This window comes from Erythrolamprus reginae, chromosome 1 (assembly GCF_031021105.1).
Source record: "Erythrolamprus reginae isolate rEryReg1 chromosome 1, rEryReg1.hap1, whole genome shotgun sequence".
Classification (NCBI taxonomy): domain Eukaryota; kingdom Metazoa; phylum Chordata; class Lepidosauria; order Squamata; family Dipsadidae; genus Erythrolamprus; species Erythrolamprus reginae.
This window is the reverse complement of record NC_091950.1, coordinates 49,212,684-49,238,873: the sequence shown is the minus strand read 5'-3', so window position 1 is coordinate 49,238,873 and position 26,190 is coordinate 49,212,684. Positions and strand designations below refer to the sequence as shown.

Below are 26,190 nucleotides of genomic sequence, written 5' to 3'. Positions count from 1 at the left end.
CTCTTTAGTGGTACAAGGTCTTGGGTGTGAAGGGGGAACCAAGTGTGTTAAATTTGATGTTCTCTCTCTCAATCTCTCATACTGGTCACTGGAAGTTCGACATGGCACCTCATGGCAATGAACTCTCTGAGGATCAACGAATTGTTGCTCTACACATAAAGGCCTAGGCTATAAGTAGATTGCAAAGACCCTGAAACTGAGCTGCAACACAGTGGCCAAGACCATACAGCAGTTTAACAGGGCAGGCTCTACTCAGAACAGGCCTTTTCATGGTTGACCAAAAAAGTTGAGTGCCTGTTCTCAGCATCATATCCAGAGGTTGGTTTGGGGAAATAGATGTGTGAGTGCTGCCTGCATTGCTGCAGAATTTGAAAGGGTGGGGTCAGCCTGTCACTGCTCAGATCAAATGCCACATGCTGCATCAAATTGGTCTGCAGAGCTGTTGTCCCAGAAGGAAGCCTCTTCTAAAGATGATTCACAGGAAAGCCTGCAAAGTGTTTCCTGCAGACTAAGGACATGGATTTCTGAAACTATGTCCTGTGGTCCGATGAGACCGAGATAAACCTATTTGGTTCAGATGGTGTCAAGCGTGTGTGGCAGCAACCAGGTGAAGAGTACAAAAACGAAGTGTGTCTTGCCTAGAATCAAACGTGGTGGGAATATCGTGGTCTGGGACTGCATGAGTGCTGCTGACACTGGAGAGCTACAGTTCATTGAGGGAACCATGAATGCCAACATGTACTGTGACATATTGAAGCAGAGCATGATCCCCTCCCTTTGGGGACTGGGCCGCAGGGCAGTATTCCAACATGATAATGACCCCAAACACACCTCCAAAATGACCACAGCCTTGCTAAAGAAGCTGAGGGTGGTAAAGGTGATGGATTGGCCAAACTTGACTCCAGACCTAAGCCCTATTGAGCATCTGTGGAGCATCCTGAAATGGAAGGTTGAGGTGTGCAAGGTAGCTAATATCCATCAGCTCTGTGACATCATGGAGGAGTGGAAGAAAACTCAGTGTCAACCTGTGAAGCTCTGGTGAATTCTGTGTCCAAGAGGGTTAAGGAAAATAATGGCGGGCACACAAAATATTGACATTTTGGGCTCCATTTGCACATTATCCCTTAGGGGTGCACTTACATTTGTTGCCAACAGTGTAGACATTTATGGCTGTGTGTTACGTTATTTACTTATTTATTAATCTAATTTATGCTGCTCAACTACGCAAGGACTCTGCGTGGCTTACAACAAATTTTGAGGGAACAGCACATTTACACTGTTATAGAAACAGAAGATTGACGGCAGAAAAAGACCTCATGGTCCATCTAGTCTGCCCTTATACTATTTCCTGTACTTTATCTGAGGATGGATATATGTTTATCCCAGGCATGTTGAAATTCAGTTACTGTGGATTTACCAACCATGTCTGCTGGAAGTTTGTTCCAAGGATCTACTACTCTTTCAGTAAAATATTTTCTCATGTTGCTTTTGATCTTTCCCCCAACTAACTTCAGATTGTGTCCACTTGTTCTTATGTTTACTTTCCTATGAAAAACACTTCCCTCCTGAACCTTATTTAACCCTTTAACATATTTCAATGTTTCTATTATGTCCCCCCCTTTTCATTCTGTCCTCCAGACTATACAAATTGAGTTCTTTAAGTCTTTCCTAATATGTTTAATGCTTAAGACCTTCCACCATTCTTGTAGCCCGTCTTTGGACCCGTTCAATTTTGTCAATATCTTTTTGTAGGTGAGGTCTCCAGAACTGAACACAGTATTCCAAATGTGGTCTCACCAGCGCTCTATATAGCAGGATCACAATCTCCCTCTTCCTGCTTGTTATACCTCTAGCTATGCAGCCAAGCATCCTACTTGCTTTTCCTACTGCCCGACCAAACTGTTCACCCATTTTGATACTGTCAGAAATCACTACCCCTAAATCCTTCTCTTCTGAAGTTTTTGCTAGCACAGAACTGCCAATACAATACTCAGATTGAGGATTCCTTTTCCCCAAGTGCATTATTTTACATTTGGAAACATTAAACTGCAGTTTCCATTGCTTTGACCATTTATCTAGTAAAGCTAAATCATTTACCATATTAAAGATGCCTCCAGGAATATCAACCCTATTGCAAACTTTAGAGTCATCAGCAAATAGGCAAGCCTTCCTTACCAAATCTTCCCCTATGTCAGTCACAAGCATATTAAAAAGAATAGGACCCAGAACAGACCCTTGTGGCACACTGCTTGTAACCAGTCTCTGCCCAGAATACTCACTATTAACAAAACTCTCTGATGTCTACGCTTCAGCCAGCTGCAAATCCACTGAACTATCCAGGGATTAAGTCCAATCTTCACTAACCTATCTATCAGCTCTTTATGTGGAACCGCATCAAAGGCTTTGCTGAAGTCCAGATAGGCAATATCCACAGCACCACCTTCATCTAACACCTTTATGACATAGTCAGAAATCAATGAGATTAGTTTATACAAGCTATATACTCACTATATAGTTGTCACATGAAAAATATATTTAAATATTTACAAAATGTGAGGGGGTGTACTCCTGTGACATAATGTAGTTTGCTTAAATTGAAGGAAATGCGTAGCACACAATTTTCATAGCACCTTGAAACTTTCTTGATTCTATATGCTGTTTAGAGTTCTCTGTCACACTTCTGCTGGATTCCCACATGAAATTTTCTTAGTTGTTCCCCTGTTTGCTTGCTCAGTGAGTTTGCCCTCTCAGGAAGTGGATTCCATATATGAACCCTGAAACTGTGTCATCTAGGTTAATAGTAAGCAGTCCTCCAAACTTATACAGTGCAGAATCAGCAACCTTCAGAAAATAGCCAGCTAGGAGCAATTAGTCAGCAATTTTCCTCCTTTCTCTTCCCCCTCCTCAGCTCATTCCCCTTGTGGAACCCTTCTGTTTTCTCTCAATTTCTTCACTTGGGAGCATAATCGTCTGTATATGCACTCAACCACATAAAGCAAAAACACTAGAAGCAAGAAAAAAAGACATATATTGTCATATACACTATATCTTGGGAAAACCCAAAAGACCAGGTTCTAGATAGATCATTTTGGAGAAAATTGACACCAAATTAATAGCACATAATTGATCAATATTGGTGTAGGCTTTTGTGGAGTGATCAGTAGTGCGGTTTTCTGATATCCTGATGCTTTGCTAGTAGTTCTAGTTGACATCTTCAGAGGCAGAGTAAACTACTCTGTAATCTTATTAGCAGTTGAGAGGCACAAGCAGCTGAACTGACTAGATTCTTGTATTTGTATCTGGATTTGTCCAAATTGCTAGACCAGGTAACTATTTATCTACTGCATATCTTTAAGATGTAGTAAATAATATTAAATCTTTGAATCCTAGAAAAATTCTCTGTTCAAAACCCATCTTTTTTAATGTTGTAAAACATATTGGGTTTTTTGACTTGAATATCTTTGGATACTCTATATCAGGGTATCAAAAACAATCACATTGTGGGACTTATCACAACATATCGCAATATTTTTTACGTTTGGCGAGCTGCGGTAGACATGGTTATGGCCTGCAGACCGCTAGGTCAACAGGCCTGCTCTATATGATCCTTTTTTGAATTGAAAAAAACAAGCTTCCTTTTATTAATGTCACGTATATGTGATCTTGAACATTCAGCTGATTACACAGTTTCAAAAATGTCCAAAAATGGGATGCGGGGATGGGGCTTCTGAACAGAAAAAAAATGGCAGTATTTGATGTATAAGACGCACCAACATTTCCACTCTCTTTTAGGGGGGGGGGGGTGCGTCTTATACTAAGAAAAATGCAGTACATACATACATACATACTTATTTACATGAATTTATGTATATATATACAAGTAGGTATAGTACATGAAAACTTACCAGAGAGAGATCCACCTAAAGAGAAATTTCTTGAGAGAACAACAATCATTGGAATGGTTTGCCTTCAGAAGTTGTGAGTGCTTCACCACTAGAGATTTCTAAGAAGAAATTGGACAACCATTTGTCTGGAATAACATACAGCCGTGATGGCGAACCTGTGGCACATGGATCCATATCTCTATTATTCTGTAATATTTAATTTCCTTGTTAAATTTGGATGTCAGCATTTTAACCGTGAGCCAGAGTTGTATATAGAACTGTTTTAGAAATCAGAAACACCCTCAGAACAACAGTCTGGACCTGTACATCTCTTTCTCTTTCCCTGAAGTGTTTATGACTCTACTATCAGAAAAACACTAGATTAAAAAATGGTTCATGGAAAATTAGCAAGAAAGAGCCATTCCTTATTAACAACATTGATGCTCACCTCAAATTTGCTGAAATACCTGAATCACCTTCTAGACTTCCAAATGAAAATTCTATGGACAAATGAGTCAAAAGGAAATTTTATTTTGCCTGGTAGACACTGAACACTGCACATCACAATAAGAACTTCATACCTAGCTATTAATTAGTGTTATGTCTTGGAAAAGGTTCACTGCTTTAGACCTGGAACATTCACCATATTTGAAGGAAGCATGAATTCTGGTTTAACAAATCTGGTATAACAGAAATCTGTAGGAAAATATCAAGACTTGCAGCTGACGTGCTTGTAGCTCATGTAGCAAAACAGTGATTCCAAAAAGTGGCTGGTCAAAGAACAAATTTAGTACTTTGGATTGGCCAATCTCTGGATCCAAGCCAGACTTGATATTGTGTGCCAAGTCTTGAAATAAAAAGTTCATGGTAGAATGCCCTTAAAATTTACTGAGTTGAAACAGATTGTCATAGATGAATTAATCAAACTTCCTACATAGCATAGTGCAAGAGACTGCTTTCTTATTGGCCACGTTGTAGCTAAAGGTGTAACCAGTGACTGTATTTGTGGGTTACTTTTCTCATTAGTAGATTGCATATTAAATGGCTTGAGCACCAAATTTTGGTACTGTTGCTTATTTAATCAGATTTCATTTAATATAATGTTGATCTATATGAAGCTATAATGATATTTAATAGCAAAGATACGCAAACATCAAAGTATTCAAAAAAAGATTATATATGCATGTATGAATGTGTGTATGTATAATATGTGTGTATAAGTAGGTAAGTAAGTAACAGGATTGTAATTGGCTCCTAATTGGGATATGTTGATTTTCAGAAATGATAATATAGGCATCCTTCAACATACAACCACAATTGAAACCAGAATTTCAGTTCTTAAATGAAGTGGTTGTTAAATGAGTCACACCTGATTTTGTTTTTTGCCATAGTTAAGCAAATCACTACAGTTGCTCTGTGAAACATATGTAGTTCTAAAATGAATTTGGCTTTTCCTGTTGATTCTGCTTATTGGAAAAGCTAGTTGGGAAGTTTGCAAATGGTCATCATGTGACCCAAGGATGCTGTAATCATCATAAAACATGCCATTTGCCAATATTATTTTTTAGATTGTAATGTACAGTATAAGCGAAATAGCATTATTAATGGCACTTAGACTCACTGCTTCATAGTGTTTACATCACACTCTAAGCAGTTTACAGATTCATATTGTCCCCAATCTGGATCCTCATTTTGCTGGCCTCGGAAGGATGGAAGGGTGAGTCAACCTTGAGCTAGTCAGGATCAAATTCCTGGCAGTAGGCAGACTTAGTCTGCAATACTGCATTCTAACCACTGTGCCAACACAGTTTCTACTTCCAGTTATTCAGTCTTTCTTCAAATTTTGTTCACCTGCAGTAGGGTAAATTGTCCTGTGAAACAAAATAATTCACTCCTGAATATTTGCTATTTGAAGATATATTGTCTTCCAAGATATGCGTAACTGTTTCAATTATTTTTCAGTTCATTTATAACTCATAAATGAAAAGCAAACTATGGTTTGTTGCTCTTAAATCCTAAGATCTTATTGATAAATTGTCTGTAACGTATATATATTTCTCATGTTGTCTCTCATGGATGAGATCTACCTATGATGTCTATTACAGGCCTCTCTCATCTTTTTAAGTGGGAGAACTTGCACAATTGGTGTCTAACTAAATACTTTTTTCTCCACTGTGTGTGTGTGTGTGTATACATACACACACACACAGAGTGGAGAAAAAAGTATTTAGTTAGACACCAATTGTGCAAGTTCTCCCACTTAAAAAGATGAGAGAGGCCTGTAATAGACATCATAGGTAGATCTCATCCATGAGAGACAACATGAGAAAACACATCCAGAAAATCACATTGTCTGATTTTTAATGAATTTCTTTGCAAATTATGGTGGAAAATAAGTATTTGGTCACCTACAAACAAGCAAGATTTCTGGCTCTCTCAGACCTGTAACTTCTTCTTTAAGAGGTTCCTCTGTCCTCCACTCATTACCTGTAGTAATGGCACCTGTTTGAAATTGTTATCAGTATAAAAGACACCTGTCCAGAACCTCAAACCATCACACTCCAAACTCCACTATGGTGAAGACCAAAGAACTGTTGAAGTACACCAGAAACAAAATTGTAGCTCTGCACCAGGCTGGGAAGGCTGAATCTGCAATAGGCAAGCAGCTTGGTGTGAAAAAATCAACTCTGGGAGCAATAACTAGAAAATGGAAGACATACAAGACCACTAATAATCTCCCTTGATCTGGGACTACATGCCCGTGGGGTCAAAAGGATCACAATAACGGTGAGCAAAAATCCCAGACCCACATGGGGGAACCTAGTGAATGACCTGCAGAGAGCTGAGACCAACGTAACAAAGGCTACCATCAGTAACACTATGCCGCCAGGGACTCAAGATTCTGCAGTGCCAGACGTGTCCCCCTGCTTAAGCCAGTACATGTCCAGGCTTGTCTGAAGTTTGCTAGAGAGCATTTGGATGATCCAGAGGAGTATTGGGAGAATGTCATATGGTCAGATGAAACCAAAGTAGAACTGTTTGGTAGAAACACAACTCGTCGTGTTTGGAGGAGAAAGAATGCTGAGTTGCATCCAAAGAACACCATACCTACTGTGAAGCATGGGGGTGGCAACATCATGTTTTGGGGTTTCTCTGCAAAGGGACCAGGACGACTGATCAGTGTACATGAAAGAATAAATGGGGTCATGTATTGTGAGATTTTGAGTGCAAACCACCTTCCATCAGCAAGGGCACTGAAGATGAAACGTGGCTGGATCTTTCAGCATGACAATGATCCCAAATACACCATCAGGGCAATGAAGGAGTGGCTTCGTAAGAAGCATTTTAAGGTCCTGGAGTGGCCTAGCCAGTGTCTAGATCTCAACCTTATAAAAAACCTTTGGCCCAGCGACAGCCCCAAAACATCACTGCTCTTTAGGAGATCTGCATAGAGGAATGGACCAACATACAAGCAACAGTGTGTGCCAACCTTGTGAGGACTTACAGAAAATGTTTGACCTCTGTCATTTCCAACAAAGGATATATAACAAAGTATTGAGATGAACTTTTGTTATTGACCAAATACTTATTTTCCACCATAATATGGAAATAAATTAGTTAAAAATCAGACAATGTGATTTTCTGGATGTGGTTTCTCATGTTGCCTCTCATGGTTGAGGTCTACCAATGATGTCAATTACAGGCCTCTCATCTTTCTAAGTGGGAGAACTTGCACAATTGGTGTCTGACTAAATACTTACCCCCTCCACTGTATATCTTTATTGTAAATTTTATGTAAAGTAAAAAACAAATCTAAAGAAAAAGAAAAAAAGGGGAAAGAAAAAAAGGAAAATATTTGTGGAATATTATGATTTCTGACCTATTCCTCAATAGTTACTATGAAACCTATCGTTTTTCTTTCTTATCTGACAAATCTTCAGTCCTTTATTTCTCAACTGTTTCAATAATTAAATCCATAAATCATCCCACTTTCTATTTTTAGCAAAAAAAAAATAAATCCATAAAACAGACTTATTTTTTTGATGAGCAGCATACCTTCTAGAATTGAAACCTTCATTCATTCCAAAGAATCCCCTGATAGTTCATTCAGGGTTTATCTGAGGAGAAACATGAATTTGAAAACATGATCTGAAAAACTCCACACATTGACATTTTCACCTTCTTGAATATGCTTAATGAGAAATTCATGCCTTAATTACAAATTAGTATTTCTGTTCAGCTCATTTACATATGTGATTAGCATTTACAATGCCTCTGAGTTGACCCAGAAGTAGCATAAGAAAAAAAGGAAGCATCAAAATTATAAAATATATAAGCAAGAAATCCCATATCCCAATAGTAGAATAATTTAACACTTCTGCAAGCAAGATTTAAAAAGATAAATAACTTTAGGATGTGACCCTGATATATATCTAAGGAGTAGTCATTTTCACGTGTTTCCAAAATTTCATCACTCACTGTTTTTTGCCTTGGAGCTTGATTTTATTGCTTGGCTTATTAATATAGGAACTTTAAAAAAGGTTCACCAGTCTTTCTCCCAGCAGGATGTACCTGTCTATTGAGGCTTCCAACCCCAATAATGAGACCAACCCTTCAACCAGCTCTAATCTATTCAAAATATTCAGAGGGGTTTTGCATATTGTTTTGCCATTTTCTGTTAATTCTTACCTTTGTCATCTATATAGTATAATGGAAAATCCTACTAGACTTATTTCACTTTTAGTTATTGCAGAAGTCTTGGTGTATATGGCTTTTTGTATTCTTTGGCTGCTCTGTAAAGTAATTAATCTGGCACTATCCTGTCTCTAAATTTCTGATATAATTAAATTTCTTAAATTATTTAAAGAGGCAAGATTTATTGCTATAAGTAAAGCTTGAATCTCTCTGTGTCAGATTGAATATGTTTTGGTCTTCCAATTACAGTCTCTTGCCTAAAATATATACTTCACCTTAGCTTTTGCTTTTCCCCTTTCTGGGAGAGGGGAACCAATTGATAAAATATTTTATGAAGAGATTGTTGAGATACCTCTACCCATTAGCATCTCCACAACCTCTAGTTCAAAGTTTGTCCTTTTCCTCTCTCCATGTTAAAGATCAAGCCCATGATGACGTCCCCATTCACCTATCATGGAAGATAAATCACTGAGTAGGAGTGTACACTGTAAAGTACCTTGCAAAATAACCTCTTTCTTTATCCTTTGACTTCTTCCAAATTTCTTCTCTGTGTTTCACTTGTGTCAGATAGATGTAAAGTTTACAAGATGTAAAGTTTCTGTCTCTTCAAATATAGTCTAAATGGATAACAGCAACTACTAGGCATTATTACTATGCCTTGACAAAGACACTGTCCCTTTTACCAGGATGACAGCAGCATCTGCAGTTTTTCTTCAAAGAACACCCTTTGCTGAGGTTGTGGAGGGCCACAATATGAACATAATCCTTCATCTTCACCAGGTACTACAGACTGGATTTCCATTTTTGGAGATACTGTCTTTGGAACAGTTCTTTTGTTATTTTATGTCAATCAGACCACCTTCCAAGTTATTCACCAGTATGTGTGAATAACAAAGGCTACAGGGAAGATGTCTAATTAGAATTTACACCTACACTAATTAGAATTCTCCCCATCCACTCTTGTATCCTATTTTGTATCAGATGATTTCACTGTTCCTCCTGATATTTGCTCTGTCAGTCTCAGAAACTTAAATTATTCAGCAAAAACCTTACTTTATTGCATACTGTGGTCAAAGAGAATGATTCCCACCAAAGAATTCTCTCTAAAATGTTTCAGACAGGCTTCTCCCACAGGTTCATAATCCACATGTGTGAATTCATAAATGTCTAATTGAAGAACTTCATGGTAAATAGTATTTTTATACATATTACACTTATGATCATGATCAATCAGGTTCAGTATATAAATACTCAACTTGATATTCCGGAACTCATAGTATTTTGTGTGGGATAAAAATAAGATAGTTTCCAGAGCCCATTAAATGATTAATTAAAATTAAAAGAGCATTAAATGATGTTTGCCAAAAACTGGCAAAAAAGTCATGAGCTGTGACGATAGAACACACAATCAGTTGTAAAGACAACCTGTTGTCAAGCTCCTGACATGCAGTCACATGAACATGGAAGAAGCAGCACAACCATTTACAAAGTCTGGAGAAAGCTTTGTGGGTTGTAAAACATCCATTCCATGGCAATCGAAACTCCAAAGTGGCTGGTCGTAAATTGAGAACTACCTCTATTTATGTTTGAGAATGCTTGTTTTGTTCTTGTTAATAATTCGGCTCAGAAATTTTTTTCTCTTCATAAGTGCTCTCTCTCTCTCATTACCTTCAGCCACCCATTCATAGGATATTCTCTTTTGTTGGATATGATGTTCTTTTTGAAGAACTGATAAATGCAGTAATATGTATTTTGGAGCGGTTCTTTAATCTGGCTATGTTTAATCCACCTTTTCATGGTTTCCCATTTGAACTCCTGGAGTGTGCAGGATAATGTATTTTGTGGATAGATTTTTTTCCTGTTTAATTTAGCTAATCAAGATTGAATATCTGTCAAGTGTTAGTTTTTAATCCCTGTAATGTTTTATGGTGTCAGAGAACCTATCCACATTCCTTTTTTTTAGAAAAGCAGATTCACAGTGATGCTTATTGTTCAATAGCATGATAGAGAAAAGAAAATACATAAATTACAACATTTCCTTTAATTGTTTTTACATTCTTCTCACAATGTGTATGGACTAATTAAGTTTGAATTAAGTTTCTCTAAGCATTTTAGCTGTGTGACTTCAACACTCCTTATGTGCACTCATCCAGAACTAAAAAGCATGTTCAGTGTGAAAATTTAATGTTCTTTTCTTTAATGTTATTTGAAAAACATTTAAAATAATATGTAAAAGTAAACAATGGGGAAAGAGCAAAGTTGTAATTGTGTTTAATTGGTTGGCAGCATAGTTCTGGTGGAAACTCTTAAAATTAAAAAGAAAAAAGCTGGGCTGCTAGATTGTATACAGTATTTAGAGTTGGTTGTTAAAAACTGATCCTTTCCCCCCCATTACTGCAACTGATGGTGAAGTACTCTTTAATGATTGTACATGTTTAACAAGTTATATATGCTCATAGTTTTGTCATAAACAGCTCTGACCATTCACCTTAAATTCTAGCATACCTGAAATACTTGTAAAATGCTTCTCATGCAATAAGATATATCTCATTTGGAAGACAAAGAGCAAATCTATGTATAAATTAGTTATAATGACTATGGAGATTCTCAGTCGCCCATGTCAAGGTGTTTTTCAAAAGGCAATTGGACTTCTTTGGTTTTTTTTCCCTTGAAAATGTTCATTTCATCCAAGAATGAACTGAAGAAGCTTCATGGATGAGAAGTGAAGTGTTTTCAAAGAAAGACCAAGAAAGTCTGGTTGCCTTTTGAAAAGCACCATTGGGCTAGATGAAGTGAGTACTGATAATAATGAATGTATTGTGATGCTGCTATTGTTCAATGTTGATCAACCTGACATCCTTTAGCCATGGAAGTCTCCAATTCTCAATTTTCAGTCAACATAGACAAGGGGACTTTCAGCAATGGCAGATTGAACAGAACTCTACTTTTTACAGAACACCTGGTAACCATGGTGATAATAGGAGACAATGAATGTATTGGTTCCTTGGAATGGACAAGGATCACCAAGTTTGCTCCATACAGAATGTGAATAGTGATTTCCAGCAGGTTCAAAGTCCCTGGGAGCAGCAGCGAAATTCATCCTGTTTAAGCCACCATTTGGCACTTTTCAGAGAGATACTGGGTTCACCTATTCCCTCATCTAACTTAGAATACTACTTATAACAGAATAATAGAGTTGTAAAGGACTTTCTAGGTCAGGGGTAGGCAAAGTTGGCTCTTTTATGACTAGCTAGCTCAGGAATCATGGGAGTTGAAGTCCACATGTCATAGAAGAGCCAACTTTGCCTACCCCTGTTCTAGGTAATCTAATCCAATCAGCTAGTCAAGCAAGAGACCCTATAACATTTCTAACAGGTAGCTGTCCAGTCTGTTCTTGAAATCCTCCAGTGATGAAGCAGCTGTTCATCAGATTGAGTGTATTCACTATCAGAATTTTTTTCCTTATTCTAGGTTAAATCACTCCTTGTTCAATTTCCATCCATTGTTCCTTATTTAGCCTTCGGGGGTTTTGGAAAATAGGTTTTCCCCTTCCTCTTTGTGACAGCCCCCCAAATATTGAAACACTGCTATCATATTATTGCTGGTCCTTCTCTTCACTAGACTAGCTATTCTTATTATTAACTTCCTAGAAGTTAAGAATCTTCTCAAGGACCAGGAGAATCTGTTAAGATATCCATGAACAGGGAGAGCCAATGTTAACAAGGTTAGGCAATGAATAGGCATAGCATAGTCAGCCAATGGGAGCTAAACACATCTGAGTCTGTACAGAGAATCGAAATTAGAAATTAAGTTTAAGGTTGGCCGTGGCTTAGACCACTCTGCTGTCTGTCAGCTCTGTACTCTCAGCCTGCTTTGTTGAAATGAAACTAACTCTTCTGCTTGTGTTTTACATTGAAGAAGAACTCAGCTAATGGTATTGTAAATTCATCTGTTATTATGTTTATAAAGAAGTTAATGAATCCAGCTGAATCAGTTATTTGTGTGTGCTTCTGGAAATGGATTTTTCTGCAACAAACTGATAGAATCCACTTTTACTGTGGAGAGAATTTTTATGTTAAGTTTAAAAAAGAAAATATTTATATTTTTTGAAACAGTAAAATAGGGATTAGAATGTGGATTTTGAAAAATCAAGTGGGTATGTGGACTTGAAAGGATATTGCCTATAGGATGTTTAAATATTTGTAAAAGAATTTATGAAGATTTTTGGAATTAAATGTAAAAAAATCCTTGTGTGAAAGTTTTCTTTATTGGAAAATAAACAGATGATAAGAGGAGACTTGAAAGCAGACTAAAGGGAACCAGAAAAAAACAAATTACAATTAAGGGAGGGGAGACCCATTCATGTAATGGGACAATCCTACTTAACTATGGGAAAAAATCAAGGCTGTTTAAGAACAATGTCTTCTTCAATGAAGAAGAACAGATTTTATTGCATAAAACAGAGTGAAGCTGATTTATATGTACATTTAGAAAATGTTGGATTATAAAGGTGACATGGAAAAAATGCTGTGGACCTGAAAATGGACTTAAAATGCACAAGAATAAGAATGATGTGAAAAAAGATGCAAAATGAAACCAGCTGGAGTCTCAGCATTTAAAGGAGTCATACAAATAATAAATCAGAAGTATGACTTGAAAAGCTAAAAAAGGAATGTGTGAAATCAAGGAAACTTTATCTGAGGAGACAAAGAGAGACAACTGAAGCTGTTTCTGAAAAGAGACAAAGAGAATGACAAGAAATTAACTTGTGCGACATAATTTGATGGGATTAAAGAGTAAGCATCAAGCTTTTTAAAATAAACAGTTCAACACAGTGAGTTTATTCATGTTATGTTTCTAGATGCAAATCTATAGATGCAATTTATATTGACTTCTGTAAAGCATTCGACTCAGTGGTTTATGGCAAACTACCTAAAACTCAAATCCTGCAGAATCTTAGGATTCCTCCATAGTTGGATAATTGCATTTCTATCAAACAGACAACAAGTTTCACAATAGGGAGCACCATATCTAATCCTGTTCCAGTTAAGAGCGGTGTACCCCAAGGCAGCGTACCTGGACCAACACTCTTCATACTCTATATAAATGACCTTTGCGATCACATTTCAAGCAACTGCGTTCTCTTCACCGATGATGCCAAACTTTTCAACACCACCGATAACACAGCTACTCTCCAAAAAGATCTTGACTTTGTGCCTGAACGATCAATAATAATAATTATTAATAATAATAATTTATTAGATTTGTATGCCGCCCCTGTCCGAAGACTTGGGGCGGCTAACATCTGGCAACTCCAAATCTCAACCAAAAAATGCTCTGCCCTACAAATTGGCAAAAAGAATCGGAACACCAAATACAAGCTGAATAAACAAGAGTTGCAGACAACCCTCACTCCATTAAAGACCTTGGAATACTCATATCAAATGACCTAAGTGCCAAAACCCACTGCAACAACATCGCCAAAAAGGCTTCAAGAGTATGTAGCTTCTACTCGGGTAATCTCACACTACTAACCAGAGCATGCAAAACTTTCGCCAGACCAATGAGCTCATCTGTCTGGAACCCACACCACATTTTGGACATAAAAACCTTAGAAAATATCCAGAGATACTTTACTAGAAGAGCCCTCCACTCCGCCACTCGTAACAGAATACCCTATGCAACTAGACTTACAATCCTAGGTTTAGAAAGGGGCTTTCTACTGGCAATCCTTCCTAACAATATTGCTTTGTGCATAGCAAAATAAATCAAACCAACCAACTAACCAACCATATTTGATCAGTCTTTCTCTAATTGTACTGTCATGAACTTTAATATTTAACAAGTTATCTGAGGCCTGTAGAGTCTGATAAAAAATTCTTGGATTTTACTTAATTTTATTTATTTATTTTTGCAATTTCTCTGAGCATTGCACAGAGTGAATTTGTTTGGACAGCCACTCCTGGGAAGAGTCACAACTGTCTTGAATGTTTTCCACTTGTTTTCTTCACTATAGAATAACGGAGTTCAAATAGTTTGGAAATGGCTTTATAACTCTTCCCAGATTGATGGGCAGCAACAATTGCTTCTCTAAGATTTATTTAGACTCTTTGGCATCGTGTTAACACGGAGAGGGGCGGCATACAAATCAAATCAAATAAACAAACAAACAAACAAACAAACCTGAATGTTGGAAATCAGTAAAGTTCTAAAGCTTTGGCTTTTGTAGATGTAGTCACACTTGCTGATGATCATTTGATCAAGGGCATTTGATTAGTAGCCTCTTCATAACTGTGGAAGCATAGGTTAATTTATTAATTTTTTTACAGATGGTGTCTCCATTTTGGCTTTTTTCTGGTAATAAATGATGACATGGTGTAATACATCATGTGCTGTTGTTCATTTGAGATTGTATTTACCTACTTTTAAGAACTGCTAAGGACCTGGTGATTTTACTATGTCCTGATACATAAAACCATAGAAGTCCTGATGACCAAGCCTTCCTGAATTTATGAATCCTGTCTTTGGATCCTGGTGCAATTATGGGTTATTTTCCTTTCATTTATTTATGCTAAACATGCTTCAGAATGTTAGATTAGAATGTTCTAATCTTATTTATTAGAACATAAAATTATTGCTCCTGAATCTCCTCAGAACTGGACATTATTTGAGAAGGATTCATTTGAACGCAAAGAAAATTGGAAATAATATTTCCAATGACTTGAAAATTATATTTCTGTTGATAGAGTTCAAAATTGCAATTATCTTTTCTTTTGGCAGCCATGTTACACTGATGACTAGTACCAGGTTTGTAATTGGATTTTTACAAGTACTTTTGCTGGAACATCAATGATGAAACAGCCTGCTCCAGATTGGCAAAGAAGTGAGACAAAACTATATAGTCTGTCTTTATGTATTCAACCTACACGCTGAATACATGTTGAGAAAAGTCTGGATTGGAGGATGCACATGGTTTTTAACTTAGAGGAAGATGTATCAATAACCTGTAATATTCTGATATTCATACTGATTTGATGTCACGTAATTAAGTTATCAACGGCATCTTCAAAGGAATATGATTCATAAGGGAAGAAGAAAACAACATGCTGCCCTATTCACAAGAGACAGCACAAGAACACAGAGGAGCACAAACAAATTGCAGCAATCCCTGAACATCACAAACAGGAATCAGATGATCTCTACGACATCTTCCAACAAAATTGATACCCATTCAACTTTATCAAAAAGTGCTTGATCCCTCAACCTACTACAGCACAGACAACAGAAGCTGAGAAAAGGATAACACTGCCATACATTCAAACCATCTTAAAAACCACCAACAGTTATGACAACATAGTATCACTATAGCACGCAAGCCAATTAGAGCTCTCCAAAACAACATAAGTGTCCTGAAGGACTATACCGACTGTCCTTGGTTCTGGGAGGGGAAAAATTACACCCCTCAGAATGGGTTCACAATTTGGATATCCTCCTAGACTCTCAGCTGAAATTGGAACAACATCTGACAGCTGTAGCTAGGGGGACCTTTGCACAGGTTCACCTGGTGCACCAATTGCCACTCTACTTGGATCAGGAGACTACTCACAGTCACTCATGCCCTTATCACCTCACGGTTAGATTATTGCAACACACTCTACTTTGGTCTACCCCTAAAGAGCATTCGGAGACTACAGCAGGACCAGAACGCAGGCGCATGAGCTTTTGTGGGTGCACCCAGGTACACCCACATTACACCAACTCTCCGCGAACTGCACTGACTCCCAGTTAGTCTCCGGACAGAATTCAAAGTATTGGTTATTACCTTTAGAGCCCTACATGGCTTAGGGCCAGACTATCTTTAGGACCGCCTTCTACGGCATAGCTTCCAGTGGTCGATAAGGGCCCACAGGGCTGGTAGCAAACCTGGAAAGCAGGGAATTATCAGAGAAATGGACGGTTCAGGCAATATCAGGAAATTATCAGGAAAGGCATAAAAAACCAGAATAAATCAGAGTAAAAAAACAAACTCTATTAAAATGTTTAAAAGTCAGGGAAAAATCATGTTAACAAAAAAACGGACCGCACTTCCTGGCAGAGTGAAGCAAAAATGAGCATAACTGTGGCAACAACTTGCTTCCTCAGCTACCAATATTTCTCCATGGCTTAGCCATTTGTTATGACATCATCTACAACCAAGCCTTAACTAGATCACAAGTTACAGGAAAATGTCAGTGAAATATCAGGGAATTTCAAAATGCTTTCCTCCTGGACACCCTGGGTTGGCCTTCTCTGGGTCCTGTCAGCTAAACAGTGTGGGTTGGCGGAGCTGTAGGGGGGTGCCTTCTATTCTTGGTGGTGGCTCAGCTCTTTGGAACCAACTACCTCCTGAGATCTGTACTATCCCCACCCTAATGGCCTTCCGGAAAGCTGTAAAGACCTGGCTTTTCCGGCAGGGCCTGGGGTCATTGATTTTGGTTTTATTGTGGGCTTTAAATAGTTTTTAAACTGTTCTTTTTAGATGTTTTAATATTAATAGTGTAAGTCTTGTTCTCTTTGGTTGTGAGCTGCCCAGAGTCCTTAGGGAGTTGGGCGGCATACAAATTGAAACAAACAAACCAAGGATGTAGCAGTCCCAGAAGAAAAAACTGGAATGATCTATAACATGCAGTGTAAGGATTATAATATCCACTATGTAGGATAAACAGGAAGAAGACTAGCAGAATGCAGCCATGAATATCAATTAGCAGTTAGGAGACATGATAAAAACTTCTTTCAAACCACACGGACAGATTTAACTATAGTTTCAGCTAGGAACTAAGAGCATCCTAGACCAAGCCAAATTCAAAAATGCTTGAGAATTCCTGGAAGCCTGGTACTCAGACAAAGCAATCAAAAGGCACAGGAGATAAACAACAACATACTATTCAAAAGAGACAATGTCAGAAAGGAAACAAAAAGACCAAAACACCTTACCAGCTATCATTAATCAGAGAAGCACAATTAACACTAAGATAATACAAGACCAACAATCAAGAAATGAACAATACCCCAATTAAGGAACTACTAACTCAGAATTACAAGCTAACAGTAAACAACAGCCTAATAACGAAACTACTCCTATCAACACTAATAGGACAAGTCATTAATATATAGATAGATAGCAAAACCCACTCTTTTCTAGCCCTGAGATACCTAGTTTGGTAATGAAATGTTTGCAAGAAAACAACCAAGCTGAGAGAGCAGCAAGGACTTCACATAATTAAAAGTGCTCAGATGTAAAATATCCCTCTTACAAATGAGCACTTTTTATGACAGTCCTCAAACTTTTTAAACGGGCCAATGCGCAGTCCTTCAGCCTGTTGGGGATCCGTGGGAGGGGCATGGCCAGGGTGTTGTGAGCATTTGGGCATGGCCAGGCTGTGTGGCCCACTTGACATCGTTCGGGGGGGGGGTGTCTGTGGATTTGGGGAGGGAAGGGAATTCCCAGTGGGTGGAGTGGTGGGCAAGAGGCTCATCCCACAGGATGACATGAGGTGAAGCAGGAGGTGGAATAGCTTCTGGCAGATCCGCCCAGCCCAAAGGAGGCAAAGCAGGCAGTTGGAAAGGCTGAGTAGAGGCCCAGCAGTCTACCATGAGTAGGGAAAGCCAGATTCCCATTGGAGTTCTGGCTGCCCAGGCCCAGCAGAGATTTTGGAGGAGGCACGCAATCCCAGCTGGGCTTGGGTGGCCATAGCGTTGCTGGGGATTGAGCTTTTTCTGCTTGTGGTGACTACATTAGGTTCCCTGGCAGACTGAGTGCCAGTGAGCTGCTTGGGTCACAAGCAACCAAACCATAGTCTTTTGGACAACCTGTCCTGCGCAAATCCCTGGTATCCATCCACCTGCCAGCCCATGCCCGTTGGTTGAGCACAGTGGGCGTATAGCGTATCTCCCTCGCCGTCAGCTTTATGTTTGTGGGCAGCGGTGGTGAGCTTTACAAGCCTCCCCTTCCCTGGTTTTCAAAAGAGCCGCTTGCAGGACCTGGGTACCCAAGGAAAGCGCCGGGTACCGTTTCAAATGGGGCAGGAGCAGTTTATGTGATGGGCAAGCTAAAGGATATAGTCTGAGCCTCCTCAGTCAGGGTGCCCCCCTGGGATTGCTGGTCTGGGTGTTTGGAAAAATAGGACAATGTGGAAAAGGGAAAGGGAGAAGAAGAAGAGCAAAGGCCAGCTAGCAGATAAAATCTGCAAGGCTCTGCCATAGTCTTTTGGACGACCTGTCCTGCGCAAATCCCTGGTATCCATCCACCTGCCAGCCCATGCCCGTTGGCTGAGCACAGTGGGCGTACAGCATATCTCCCTCCCTCGCCATCAGCTTTATGTTTGCGGGCAGCGGTGGTGAGCTTTACAAGCCCAGAGGGCTGGAAAGTAAGGCTGACAGTACTCAGCCCCTTCCCCCAGCTTGCATCTCTATCAGGATTTTCCATAGTGCAGCTGCTGGGAGTGGCCAGGGACCTCTTGGCTGTGCCGCTGGCCAGCTGGCTCTCTCTCTCACGGAGCATGTCTCCTTCCTGCACTGTTGGCCTTACATTCTTGGGCAGCCGTGGTGAGCTTTGCAAGCCACATGGGCTGGAGGATAAGTCTTACAGTGCTCAGCTCCCTTCCCCCATCTCACATCTATGCCCAAATTCTCCGCAGCGCAGCTGCTGGAAGTGGCCACGGACCACGTGACTGTGCCACCGGCATTGCCCCTAGGCCAGCCATCCCTCACCCACCTGCCGACCTGCGTCCTTCAGGCTTACCTTTGCAGTGAGCAGACCTTAACATTGTCCTTTGCCCTTACCTTTGTGGTGAGCAGACCCGCAGGCTGGAAGATAAGGGCAACTGCTGGAGGAGAAGTGATGTGGGCAGCGCAGATAGCCATGTGTGGACTGGCTGGGAGGAGACTGGGGAATACATTCATACATACATACACACACACACACACACACACACACACACACACACAAACAAACAGGTGACACACAACTTCTAGTCCAGGATGTGAGATGGAATGAGATACAGTGTTCCCTCGATTTTCACGGAGGATGCGTTCCGAGACCGCCCGCAAAAGTTGAATTTCCGCGAAGTAGAGATGCAGAAGTAAATACACCATTTTTGGCTGTGGACAGTATCACAAGCCATTCCTTAACACTTTAAACCCCTAAATTACCATTTCCCATTCCCTTAACAACCATTTACTCATCATTATTACTGGTACTCACCATTGAATAAGACACTTAGTGATCCTGATATTTATAAACATAATTATTTATTAACAATAATTATTTTTTTTGTTATTTATTTACAAAAATTATTAGTTTGGTGATGACATATGATGTCATCGGGCAGGAAAAACTGTGGTATAGAAAAAAACTCGTGAAGTATTTTTCAATTAATATTTTTTGAAAAACCGTGGTATAGGCTATTCACGAAGTTTGAACCCGCAAAAATCGAGGGAACACTGTATATATTGACAAGTTTAAAAGAGCCTATCTAATAAACTATAGGATAATTTAATTGGGCAGGACACTGCAGAATCTTTAGAAACATTCCTTCAGTGCTTCCAGAACTGGGCACACTGTATGGGAAGGATAAATACGAGCAGTTTCTGATTTTTCTCTCCATTTCTCTCCATCTGCTTATGAGACATCAGTACATGTCTAATACATGCAGCAAAACGCCAGCAGAATCTCGTTAGTGGTAGAAAAGCAGTGCCAAAATGCATTATCTTTGTTATCTATTGTGGGACTTTGCGACATTCCGTACTATTGGTAACTATCCCTGCTCTGAATCAGCTGTGAAATCTGCTCATAGGCATTGTGAGGGTATTTGGCCATCATCTGACCTAGATCCCGTGAGCTTGGCTCTATGGTGAAGGAACATGGCTTGTACTCCAGGAGTTTGGAGGGAGGAACATCTGGCAGTTAAAGAATACTGAAACTCACCGTGTACAAAATTAACATGTATGCATAACAAGATAAAGGGATTCACTGCAGAAACAGTGGATGGGCTATCTGAGGGGAAGGATGGAAGCATCAGGTGTCAGCAGGAATCAGGGAAGGAGTGTTTTGAAAAGGAAGTAGTGTGAGAACACATTCTAATAATACCAGATGTACTGTACATAGTAGTCAATGGAATTCTTTTGTAATAATTTAATTAACTTTGCTATTTATCAGAGCTTTTCACTTCTTGGAAGTCTTGTTTCTGCAGTTTCTTATCTAACTGCCCCTGAGAAGTCTGATAACACTTTTTTTAAAAAACAAGTTCTTATCCTTTCTCAAGTTCTTTTTCTGATTAGCTTCTCTTGCCATAGGAGGCTATTTATGATTGTTGTTTATAATTAAGGTTTCTCTCTTTTTGATTAATAAGAAAGAATATGGCTCATAAAATTCATGGCCTTTGTTGTTGATACCCAGATGCTTAGAATATGGGGAATAAACAGTGAATTTGATTTTTTAAAGAAAGAAAATATTAATCTTCCATTGAATAATGGTGATCCTAAATGTATAAACTCAAAACGTTTTAAGCAGTACAAGGCAGTCTTAGTGTATTTATATTTTTATATCCTTATAGCTATATACATTATATCTGCTACAGTGAAGGGCCACAAAAATTTTTACTACCACACTGTAGGCATGACTTATTTTGTGGGTTTGACTTGATCATGTGAATGGGTGGGAGTGGCTTGTCAACCATGTTACTGGGTAGGAATGGCTTGCTGGCCATGTGACAAGGTGGGAGTGGCTTGATGATCATGTGACTGGGGATGGCTTAAAGTTCAGGTGACTGGCTTAAAGGTGGCAACTTGACGTCACTCATGTCAGGGGTTTGGGTTAGGGTGCCTGGCCTCTCCTCGCCTCAAAGAGATACAAGATATTTACTATTACTGAACATCCAAAATATACTATTTAATCCTATATGTTTACATACATGTTATACACAGACACTCAAAAATATACATTATCTACTATATGTAAGCTCCATTTTTGCTGCCCCACTGCATCCCGTTACCCCCCATATGCTATCATTCCCAATGTCATGTGATTGCTGGTGGTTCGCTTGGCCACCATGAGTGCCAGAATTGTCTTTACTAAATGACATAGTCATATGATGTCATACTTTATGATGACATCACTTATCAGTGACAACTTTTATTGTTAATTGCTTCTGTCATTTTCTGAGCTTCTCAGAGCCACATTTGTGAAACAGGTGGTGATAAATGGCTAAAAAATAAGGAAGACTTGGTTGAAAAGTACCAGACATTTTAAGGAAAAGTGATCATGTGCTACAGACTTTCTTGATTTTAAAAGAAAACTATAATCAAAAATGTACCCTGGATTTAGAAAATAACAATAAGTAGGCAGAAAACCTTATGAGCCTTTTCAGAGTCTTAAACTTCCTAGATTTTTAAGTAGATGATTTTGCAAAAGTAGTTGCCCCCATGTGCTTGAGCAAGAAGGGATATTAACTAATATGATAAAAATTGGAAATTCCATTGCTCTCCTGATCTTCACATCAAAATACATTGAGATGATTGGTTCTGTTCTGCACATTTTTATTTCATTTTCTCTAGTGAGTCACCATCTACCAGAACTCCTTGTGTCCTTGTGCTTACAATGCAACCCCAGGCACTGAAATAGATTTTGTCTTCAAGGAAAGTTGCAAAAGGTCCTTATTGCATAATACTGTATAGGGATGTAAATAGAGAATTAAAATAAATAGTTGAGCATAGAGGTGAGCTACTACCAATACTGTATATCAACTCCTAGTGGAGAAATATGAAGTGCAGATTTCAAGACAAGTTTCTTAAGCAATAAGAAACAACAAAACGGATGTTTTATGAAATTATGATGTAGCAAAAACTGTATTAGAAATTGCTGTCCTATAGCTTCATTTTCTAAGAGCACTTCCATAATTGTCACTGTTTATAGCTAAGGACTTTTTTTTCAGATGTTGTAGTTGCAGATTTCATAAAATCAGTTGGATGAGCTCTTTCATGGAAATTATTTCTGTAATCAATAGATTTCTTATCTAGTTCTTAAATATGATAAATCATTTCTCCAATACTAAGATATGCTGACTTCAAACATAGTATTTTCTTGTTTAATCAAAGTTACTCTTTCCTTTTTCTGAAATGTAACTTTGCTTTGCATGTAAGTTTTACTAACCTTTTATTTTTTTCCTGAAATTAGAGAATAATTATGTAACTAATAACAATTCTATTTCTTTGTGAAAAAACTGAAAATATTTATTTATAAAATTTATTGGCTACCCATCTTATCACAGGGTGACTGTTTCTTAGTAAAATGTGCCTTTGAGCTACAAAAATTAATTTCCTATTGTAAATAACCAGTAAAGTTGCCAAGATTAGGGTGTAGCTATTTATTTTGCAGGCCTTCTTATTTTGCACTTATTTTTTTCAAATCAAAGGCAGTCATGATGGAAATGTTTATGCTTGATCAAATATATTTGCTGACCTGGGACTGTAGGCAGATTTAAGTCTGAGATTAAAAACTCATTAAACAGTCTTATGGTAAAATATATCTGTGATTGAAAGCAATAATAATTAATTACATATTAATCAAATGCCATTGTTTAAAAGCATATTTTTGATCCTACCTATTTCTCTATTTTTTCTATGCTTGCATTCAAATAACTTCAAATAGTTATAATTATAAATTTGTATGATAATACATTCATCTTACAAAGATTGCTGGTTTTTGTTGTTTTCTCTGCTTGTGTGGGGAAAATACTACTAGTTTGGAAGAGTAGTAATTGAAATGTACATGTAACATCACAAATATTGAAAGCCAAATAAAAATGAAAACAGGATAAGATGGGTAAATAAATTTTAAAAGATCTCTGCTGGATAAGCAACATGGAAAAAAATCTTACAAGAGTAAAAAAGACAGTTAAAATTTGTGGCAAGGATGACACAAGGACAGTTGATTATGTATTTACCAGATTTTTTTTTTATTCTGTACAATTCTGTATACATCTATACTTTGGATGTGGGCTTAAAGAGGTTTGTCTGTATCTTTAGGTTAAAAGAGTCCACATTTGATGACATCAACTTGGAGTAGCCTGAGTGTTCATTTTTCTTTGACATTTTCCTCTAATCAAATTTAGATGTTCTTATCCTTTTCATCTTTCATACAGGTAAGCTATTTTATTCTGGGAAAGAAATATTATTAACATTTAAGAACAGAAGTGATGTTATGAGGGCTAGCATACTGTATGGTTAAGACTTGGACTCTAAGGAGGAAGTTCTGTGTTCTGATCTTCCATGGAAGTAAGCTGTGTCATCTTGCAGTGAAAGATAGGGCCAAGGAATGAAGAGCAGATTAGAAAAGCAAGATTAACTGATAATGAATTTGGTTCAGTCTCTACAAAGAGTTGCAATGGAAAAGCCATCTTCCACAGGTAGCAAGGGAAGTATGGCAGAGGTGAACTATGCTGACAGTATATCCAGCTTAAAAGGTCAGGAGGGGAGTGCAGTTTGCCTTCATTAACCCCTGATTTAGAAGACCAAATTGGGAGATTGGACCCTAGCTCCAAAACTGGAGAGGCCAGTGATACAGATAGCAGCAGTCAGAGACTTGGATTCTGATAAAGAGATTAACTTGCAAAAACCAGTGAAAATGAAAGAGAGGATAAATACCAGTCTTATCAGGTATTTTGTAGCCAGAGTGGGGTTTCACATAGGAAGTTAGGCAATATCACTTGGAAAGTACTGAGGAAGTCTCCTACTCCACAGTGAGAAAATTGTGGCAGGGAGGCGCTGCTGTCTGGTAGATACTGAAAGTGTAAGGGGGAGTTCCAGGACTTATTGAAAGGTAAAGGCTAATGGGACTAATTACAAGTTAGGCAGCAGGTGAAATGAGTTAGGGTTGATGAGATAGGTAGAGGCAGATGCAGGTAAGATAACAAAGGGAAGTATACATTTTGATTTTTAGAGATGATTTGATTGGGGTTCAGTTGGACAGATGTAGATAGAGCAGGAGTGCTACTGATTGTTATAAGTTTTTTGAAGCAATAATGCAGTTCATAAAGAAAAAGTGATTTCCTTTCCTCCTGCTAACACAGTAGAGAATTAATACTCTAATTTTAACAGATTAACAGAACAGACTAATAAAGGTATGTGTTACAAATAGAATTGTGGACCTTTTAAAAATTTATTTCTCAGAGTTAGCTTGCTATTTCAGGGCTTATTTTAAAGATTTTTTTTATTTCCATATTATTTCTAAAAGTCTATTTTTCTATCTAATTGTATTGTAATCTATATCTGTCAATCATTTTATTTTCACTTATTTATCTTTTTAATTATTTTTTTCCAAAATTCTATACCTTGTATTGTATACTTGGTTTGTATTTCTAGGCTGCCCTTTTCCAAGGGACTCAGGGCGCTCACAAGATAAAATCAAATACAAGATACAAAATTTAAGAAACCCAAACATAAGATCTAAACCTAAAACCCAAACAATTAAAACCATTCAACCAAATTCATCCAATCACAGTCATACTATTCTACTGTCAGTTGGAGCAGAATTATTATTAAATAATTGAATTGAAACTTCTTCACACTGGGCATAACTTAATTTACTTAATATACACCCAAGTTAAAAAAAATCTTAATATATCTTCATCTTTATTTCTATGCAGTTTAGAAACCATCTTTTTAATTCTAGTTCACTAAAAAGTCCATTAGGAATTACTAGAAATACCAGACAAATAATTTCTCCCTTGGTCAAATAGTCCACTTTTATACTTCTTCTTTTTGCTCTGAAAAATCTTGATCTTTAAATAATTTCTGTGGCATCCCAAGAGTTGATAATTTATCACTGTTTGTGTAGAAGAATAGGCAGAGCTGAGAGGGATGGAGTTAAGCATGTCATCAGTTTAGAGTTCTTATCTGGCCAAAAATTATCTAAGTCCAACCGCTCCTGAATTCCACTGACATTCATCTAGTGCCAATTTAGTGTTGAACTTTAGTTGACTAGATTCTTGGGTATAGGCTTGAAAAAAATATCCTATGCTGCAGTCTAAAAGATGGTCTTGATGGTCTTTGCAACTGTCACTTTGGCATTTAAAAGGAGTCTTCAAAGCTTTCATCAAGCTTTGTAAATCTCATAAAGAGGCATCACCTAGAATTTCTTGTTGCAGCTGTTCCATGTCCATATTTTTTTCTTGATTTATCTTTTGTATTTCCATTTTGTAATCTCAGTTTTGTTGTCTTTCATGCCTTCAAACTCTAAAATGTCTATGTCAGGTAAAAGTTTTTCATCATCTTTTAAGTCTGTCCATTGAAATCTATTATTTCTGAGATATTAATATTTCAATCCATGTTTCAAAATACTGTTCTTCTAGCTTAGGTGTTTAACTCTTTTTTCTGCCTTGTCCTTTAGTTCCCTCTAGTGTCCACTTGCAATCTTCATCAAATCTTGGTTCCTAGCATGGGTCCTTTCAGTCATTTCCCATGAGGGTATAGAAATCTCATATTTCTTTTCTTCTATTCCTATATCCTTTCTTTATTCTTTCATTGATATGTTTTATTCCCATATCTTCTCTTCTATTCTTTCTCTGATATATTT

At 38.0% G+C, this 26,190-nt stretch overlaps 1 protein-coding gene across 3 annotated transcripts in view; it reads left to right on the top strand.

The window, feature by feature from the left end:
- The window catches only part of TRAF3 (TNF receptor associated factor 3), a 101,032-nt gene that overhangs the window by 24,238 nt on the left and 50,604 nt on the right, over positions 1 to 26,190 (top strand). For 2 of the 3 annotated variants that reach the window (XM_070751870.1, XM_070751875.1), the window contains one exon: positions 23,643 to 23,758. The gene's annotated coding sequence lies outside the window, so the exon portion shown is untranslated. Of the gene's footprint in view, positions 1 to 23,642; positions 23,759 to 26,190 lie in introns of those variants that run through there. The other variant, XM_070751883.1, reaches the window with a different exon arrangement.